Raw genomic sequence first — 7,656 nt, 5'->3', positions numbered from 1 at the left:
CTGCCGGGCCGTCCCGCTGTTCGGCGGGGGAGGGCCGAGCCCGCGGCCCGAGTGGCTGGGGCCGGATTCAGCTCCGTGTCCCGGCGCAGGCCATCGCCCCGGCGCCGCGAAAAGGTGCCTCGGGCACCGGCGAGTTGTGCTGGGGAACCCGCAGCTGCAGCCGGTCGTGCCCTGCCCTCCTCAGCGCCCTCGCAGCCTGCTTGCACCCTGGGCTGCACCCCAGTTGCACCCCGGCACCCTCGGAGCACTGGTAGCAGCAGCAGCAAGAGGCTCAGGCTTCCCCAGGGGCCGTACCCTCATCCTTGTCCACACGGGCAAGCGTGGCGAGGGGCCCGCCGGACTCCTGGTCCACGCAGAGAAGTGGAGCTGAACCTGGAGCTAACATCCCAATGGGATGGAAAGGGAGCCCATCCCCTTTGAAGCTATTGGTTTTCTAGACTATTTTTGAACCCAAGCAAGTACTTTTTTTTTTTTTCTTTCTTTCTTTTTTATTTAGGTTGCATCTGCTTCACCGTTTTAGCTTTGTATTGTAAGGAACCACAAGTGATTTAATTTCTTTAATTACAAGTTAGACTGATATGTAATCCCATAACTCGAACATGCTGGTATTTTAGGCAGGAGATGCTGAAGTGCTTTAATCCAGCCCTGCTCACGGCAAGGTTGTGGTAGGCAAGGGGCAGAACTTCAGACTAATGTTATCAAGTCAGGAGGATCTTAGTGCCTGAGTGTGTTTGTAAACTCTAGGCCACGCCTAGCTGTTTGTAGGATTCATTAAATTCACTGATTGTAATCAATTAATTCACACCTTTAAACCCTGTCTTAAAATCTGTGCCATGGAAAAACTCACTGAATAAGACACAATGCTTAAGGCCTGTAAGTACGACTTATAGATGGGATCTATGCTAGAAAAAGGGCTTGGAACCTGAAAGCACCCAGAAATGAAATACAGCGCGAAAAATTTTCTTGCAGTCTTAAAAGAGGACTCAGAGATGCTGAGCTCCTACCCATTCCTGAGCATCCATGGCTCCCACTGACTCGGTGAGAAGCTGGGGTTGCTCCACACCTTGCAAGCAAGTCTTAAATCTTGACTCCTTCAGAGAACAGGTGGATTTTGGAGCCTTGAGCTCCCTCGCCTCCACTAGCAGCAGCTGGGTCAGCTCATGCGCTGCTGTCAGATGCTGTGGTTGTGTGACAGCATGCTCTTTCCCAGGGTTTACAGGCCTGTGTGTGCTCTGCACAGCCTGCCACCCTTCTTTCTCTGACTCTGTTCAAAAAGAAGTCAGAGGATGGCTGAATCCCTTCCAAGGGATGACTAATCCCTTCCAATTTTTTTTTTCTCCTTTCCTTGCAGAGATTTATTTAGATTTTTTTTGTTTGTTTATTTTTTTACTACACTCTTTTTTTTTTTCTCCCTCCCTGCTAGATTCTTCATTGCCTTGAAAAGTAGCAGTTGGAAGGCTTAAGGATCAGTGGCCTGAGGGATGACTGAGATCCAGGGGCCTGGATACTTGAGGGAACTGGGCTGAATGATTACTTGGGTAACTAGCACATATGTGGTGTGGCGTACCCAGTTTATGTGTCCTTCAGCACCTCAGCATTCCCTGCTCCTGGACATTTTTCCCTGTCCCCTTATGTGGGCTGAGGTGTTGGCTTACTGAAATGATCTGATCAGAAAACAGCTATATTTATATTTATACTTATATTTGCTCAAGCCATTTCTCTCATGTGTGTGCTTGACTACTCAGTGAGTTTTACAGAGTGTTTGAAGTGATGGAGTGTTTTACTGTGGAGTGGGAATGAGGAGCTAAGGTAGGAAGGAGGGACTTACACCCTGCTTTCTAAGTGAAACTGCAGCAAATAGATTAGCAAGTGGTCCTAGCCCCTTCTGGTTTTCACTCCCAGGAAGAAGGAAAGGAAAATAAATGTGAGTAAAGAGACTAATAGTTCTGCAGGTTTTAGCTGTGAGCCTATAAAGGAGATGCTGAGCCCCAGAAAAACCTGAAAAGGCAACCATTTAGTTTTGTTGTTCTAAATGGTGAGCACATCTGAATATTCATAATTACTATTTACACCTTGACAAAATGGAAGTTGATTGCACATGGCTAAGGCTAGTGTTTATCATACAGGTCTGAGCAGGATGGCAGGAATTTATTTGATCTGAGTTTGCATAGCACAAAATAAAGTTCTGTCTTGTAACCGGATCTCCTAGGCAATATAGGAATACATTAAAAACATCAACAACATCAATAATTATAGAATGCATGAATATACATTCCTGTTTTCTGATTTACTCCTGTTTCTTGTAAGTATTCCCCATAGTTTATCCCACCATTTATGATATAATATTTATAATTGACAGAACATAAACATATACACATCTATATAAGGACAAGGAAGATTTTCTTCTTTGAAATACGTGTATGTAGACACACATATACACACACACATACCTATTTTTATGTATATATACATATCTATATTTCTTGAGCAAAGGGGGAATTTCTCCTTGCCATTGAGGACAGGATAAGAAATACTTTAAATTGCAGCTACCTAGATTCTAGTCAGTAAAAAACTCCAGCCTTGTAAGTGAAATTTGTGTAACCCTGGAGCGGAGTGTCTCGGGAAGCTGTGGAATATCCATCTTTGGAGGGTATTTAAGTAATCAGTTTCGTGCACATCAATCAATAACAATTCTTTATTGTACTTGGGAAGAATAAATCTCTCAAGGCCCTGTTCAGCTCTGTATCTCTAAATTATTTTAATTATTTCACTTCTTTTTACAGTTCAGAAAGGAGGAGCTCATGCTCACTAAATTAAACCAAGACCTGAGCATGTTCAGAACACCATCGCCAAGTGTTTCAGAGGTTACATTAGTAAGACTCATTGTCAAGACAGTACTCGTATAATATTCTGTCACAGGATGATGATAATATTTATGGATAGTAACATTCAGACTTGAATAGCTCAATCATTTGCCAGGTCTTTCAGTATCAGCTAGTTCTGTAAGAGGTGTGATTCATCTAGAAGGGAGGAAAAGGATCATAACAGGGAAATCCCTTCTATTGCAATAGCAGTGCTTGAGGTCACACTTGAGTTCAGAGCTTCTGTCTTCCAGGAGCCCTTTCATTGCTTCTTTTCCTGGTGGAGAAGTGACGAGAAGACCTTGTAGGTGCAGAGGAGAAAGAGGGAGGAAAATCCCTTAAACCCTTATCAGACAGACTGGTGATTCTTACTGAATCAAGTAGTGACAGTAAAAAAAAAAAAATACCCAAACTCATCTCTGCCACTTAGAGAGCAAGAGCTGAACTGGTTTTGTGAATTTTCCATTATACTCATCTGAATACAGTATGAGAAACTGGATTCCCAGGGAGACTTTTACCAGGGTATTGTGGCAAGGGACTGTACTGGGAGTAGGGGTTCTTCCTTATGTCACTGGGCCAAGCCTCCCTCTGCTTTTTGTCTGCTTCTTCTTCTGCTTTTTATCTTTTTCTTCTTTTTAATATCTGTGATAGAAATGTCAGAAGTAAAGGGCTGGAATTGCAGTGGGTTGCAAAGAAGTTGAAAGTTCAAACCTAGCCTTAGCCCCTTTTGTTGACCTGTAGGTTAAACATTAAGGATAATATTCTCCCATTAAGGCTTGTGAAACATGGTGAAACAATGACCTATGGAGGCAAACATTGAACATTTTTAAGAACAGATTATATTAGCTGGAAGAGGGTTAAGTATGGCCTTAACTATACTTACCTCCTGCTGTGGAGGTAACAGGCAAGCTGAAATCTCAGAGTGCCTTTCCAGCGCTGTTTTATGAGAGTCTGTGGAACATCTGAAAAGGTTGCAGTGGTAATGATAGTACCATTCTAACTTGATTTTTATCTGTCATACCTTCCTCTCATGTCTGTGCAGACTGGACCAAGCCTCAGGGCCTGTAAGAACTGCAGAGACATATAGCTATGTATAGCTACATTTGAGATAGCAGCACAGCCCAGCGTTACTGACCCTCTGCCAACGCACGGTATAGAGGATTCCAGTAAGCCCCCAGTAAGAAATAAGCAGAAGACCAACATCATTTTTGCCTAAGAGAGCAAAGTGCTTTCAGTGGATTTTGAAGCAGGCTCAGACAGGGCTTGTGGCTAAATTGAAGAAAATAAGAACAGCAGTAGTAAGCCAAACCAAAGGCCCATGGAGCTCAGTGCCCTGTTTCTCACAGAGGTTGAGAAGATGCCTAGTAAAAAGCATAGAAATGGGTTGGTTCTTCCTGATACTTTTCCAGCCCACACTTTGCCACAGTTTTCTTCTCCTACGGGATCTAAGGCTGTGGCTTAGCATTCTGGTACCTCAGTTTCTCAGTTGTATGCTAAGTGTAAGGACATATTCTTGTCTCACACTTTTCTGTATCTTGCTTGTTTAATTTTGACTACAAACTCTTCAGGATAGAGTCTTGTTTTGTGTTTGCTGTACCTTAACACCTAGACACGTGGTCATTTACCATGCATACTTACAGTGTGGTCCCTGCTTCAAGAAAGTTACCATCCAAGTGTCGCAGACTTAACTGTGAACTGCAACTGTTGTAATGGTCTTTGATTTCGATTGAGGCTTGTAAGCATAAAGCACTGCATAGGTAACACTGTGGAGGGGTGGATTGTGCACAGGGATGGTTTTCTCTTTCCAAAACTGTAGCAATCAGCGTGCCTTAATGCACAGAGCAAATGGCTGGCTGTAGTACAAGTCCACTCATTTTAGTCTTTACCTTTAACTTTAGGCTGCGACAACTGCTGTGCTGCCTAAATGTATAGTGCAGACCACAGCAGGGAACCCTAAAGCAGAACCTGGATTTTGGAGCTATTTGCTTCAGCCAGCACTTCAGCATCTATGAATCAGCAGCTGGTTGACAAATAGATAGCTAAAGATAATGCCTTATCTGAAGCGCGGCAGGAACTACTGTTGTAGTAAACTATTGTTTTCTTTTCTTCTGCATTCCTATCTGATGAGATTATATAAGCAGCTATTCTAAGTTTAGGTATGGAGTAAGCATTTAGCACAGAGCTATACCCTCTGGGAGCGGCCGGGAAGGGTCAGGAAACAGAGGTAGCGAATGCCTGCTCATGTAATTAAAACCCTTGCTCCTCTCTCCTCTATTTGCTGAATAACTTCAACATGCAATGCAGTCTGTCAAACTTTCCTAGATAGAATAGCCTGCAGTTCAGCAGACTTGCCTGTCTTTCAGGTCTTTAGCATCCTGTGCTCTTAGCTCCTTTCCCAGTGAAATCTAGTCTCACTGAAAGTTTTTATTTTCTCCCAAAACATATACAGTTTATATAGTCTGAATGGAAAAAAATCAGTGCAACTCATTCTCTTTTCTTACAGATATTTCCAATAGCTTATTTTCTTATGTATGTTTCCATTTATTAAGCTAACCTTATACTCTTTAAAAATCAGTAAAGCTATTTCAAATGGTGGTTAATTTCCATGTGCTTGGTGAATACGTGAATGAATGACTCTGTATCATTCCTTACTAACATGGGAGAACTGCTGACACTTTTTTTTTCTTAAGATGGAAATATCTCTTCTCCTCAGCAGCTCTCAGCAATGGAATTATGTGGGGACTGCTAAGTCAATAAAAAGTCACCATGTGAAGGTAATCTTTAGTCACCAATCACAGAGCGTGAAGCTTGTCAATCTTTTCCCTGTGTAATTTTTATAATTTCCCTCAATTCATCAAAATGTGGAGAAATAGCCAAGAAATACCCATTTCTACAGTACACTGTGAATGTTTCTGACTAGGTTTTTATGTCCATGGTTGTCTAGTGTGACCTCCTCAGCCCTGTAACTTCTGCGAGATGCACAGCATCTCTTTCAGGAAGAGACTGTTTTGATTTTGTCAAAGAGAACAGAATTGTATAAGGGGTCTGGTACCACCAGCACTTACTGTAAATTCTGTTTTAGAATAACTAGTGTAGGTGTAGGATTTAATTTCATTTGGCACACCCCCAGCGCCAAACAGTTTCACTGGGGTTTCACCTCAAAAGCATTAAGTATTGAAAAGGTTTCAGTATCTTGTATGTTAAGAGGTTAACTGCATTTTGGGTCTGTTCAAAGCTCGCAGCCATTTTAAATGACAATGACAAAGTGAATTCATTCCTGGACTTTCAAAAGCAGAGGAAAGGCATTTCCTTTGTGTAGAGCAAATCCTGTGCATGGGGAATAACACCAGAGGCTTGTATGAGTGGCCAAAAATTTAAGCTAGCTTTCCAAGTGGAGAGAAAATCTGTTTCCCCTATATTAGCATTGCCAGAATTTCCCCAAGAAAAATTCCTCCAAGAAGGATGTTTGTTTACATATGGGAATTTACCAGCATTTTAAAAACTGAATAACAGAGTCTGCAGATTGTTTCCTAAAAACTAACAGTCAGCTCCCACCAGGGAAATTATGATTTTGCTTTGTAAACATGGGTTTAGTCAAGGTCTGTGGGGTGACTCTGATCATGTTTTAGCTCAAAAAAGTATATTGTTTTCTTCTGATTCATGCTGATTTCAGGGAGAAGGGACTCCCCATTTTTGCAATGACAGCACTTATTGGTAACACTAACATAATCATTTATTCCTATCTTCACAGGGAGAGTTTTGTAAGATTTCTGCCATGTACATGCAGGGAATGTGTTTTCATGTCACATGCCCCACTTCCGTAATTTCGACAGCTAGAGAACACAGCCCACAAGCTGCTTACTATAAATTACCGTTCACTCATTCAGGTGGAGAGAAATAAAAGTAGTCCAAGCTAGATTTGAGAATAGTTAGAGAAAGAAGTAGCATATCATTTCTAGGAGATGCTATAGAAATCTATTAATCTCTTGTCTACATGGAGCACCCTAAGTAACTGTGTTTCCGTCCTTATGGTCCTAGAGCATTAAAATTGAGGACTGTCTGGTCTGGATTACCTGCACCAAGCAAATGCATCTCTCTGTGCATTGCCCTTCTTCATACAGAGTGGGAGTCCCTTTTCATGGCAGAGTAACATAGTCCAGACTGTGTGGGACAGGCAACTTCTGAAGGACCATAGATTTGTGATTTCTGGTATGTTTCTATAATAGTTCATTGTCCAAAAGCATATTGCATGCTTTCTAATTGGACTGGTGAATTTACTGTACTCTTTAGAGGAGGCATTTCTTTATTTGGCAGACTAGTTTTACAGAAAGCTGTTTTTTTCCATTGCAAAACGTTCTTTTTTTTTTTTTTTTTTTCAAATGGGAGAGCTGCTGAAGTGCTAGTCAGCTTGTCATCATCTTTAAAACACCTTTCAAGTCTTCTCTATACAGAAGAATATGTGTTGCGTGTAAGAAAACTAAGCCCATGCTTTTGCATGATAGCTGAAGATGGAATTACTGAAGGAAATATCCCATAATATCAGGTAAATCCTGAAAGTCCAGCACTGAAGATTTAAGTACAGTCTGTACAGCTTTATCCTGGTGTTGTAGTTTAGCCTCGCTCAGGATCAGACTATGCAGCTTCTTGCTCACTCCCCCCACCCTCCGAGGGAATAGGGAGAGATAATGTAAGCAAAAAGGCTCGAGGTTTGATATAAGGACAGGGAGAGATCCTTAAAGTTACTGTTACAGGCAAAACAGACTCAACTTGACTAAAACTATTTATTTATTATTAA

Source organism: Chlamydotis macqueenii, chromosome 3 (assembly GCF_036417535.1).
Source record: "Chlamydotis macqueenii isolate bChlMac1 chromosome 3, bChlMac1.mat, whole genome shotgun sequence".
NCBI lineage: Eukaryota > Metazoa > Chordata > Aves > Otidiformes > Otididae > Chlamydotis > Chlamydotis macqueenii.
This window is presented reverse-complemented; position numbering follows the sequence as displayed.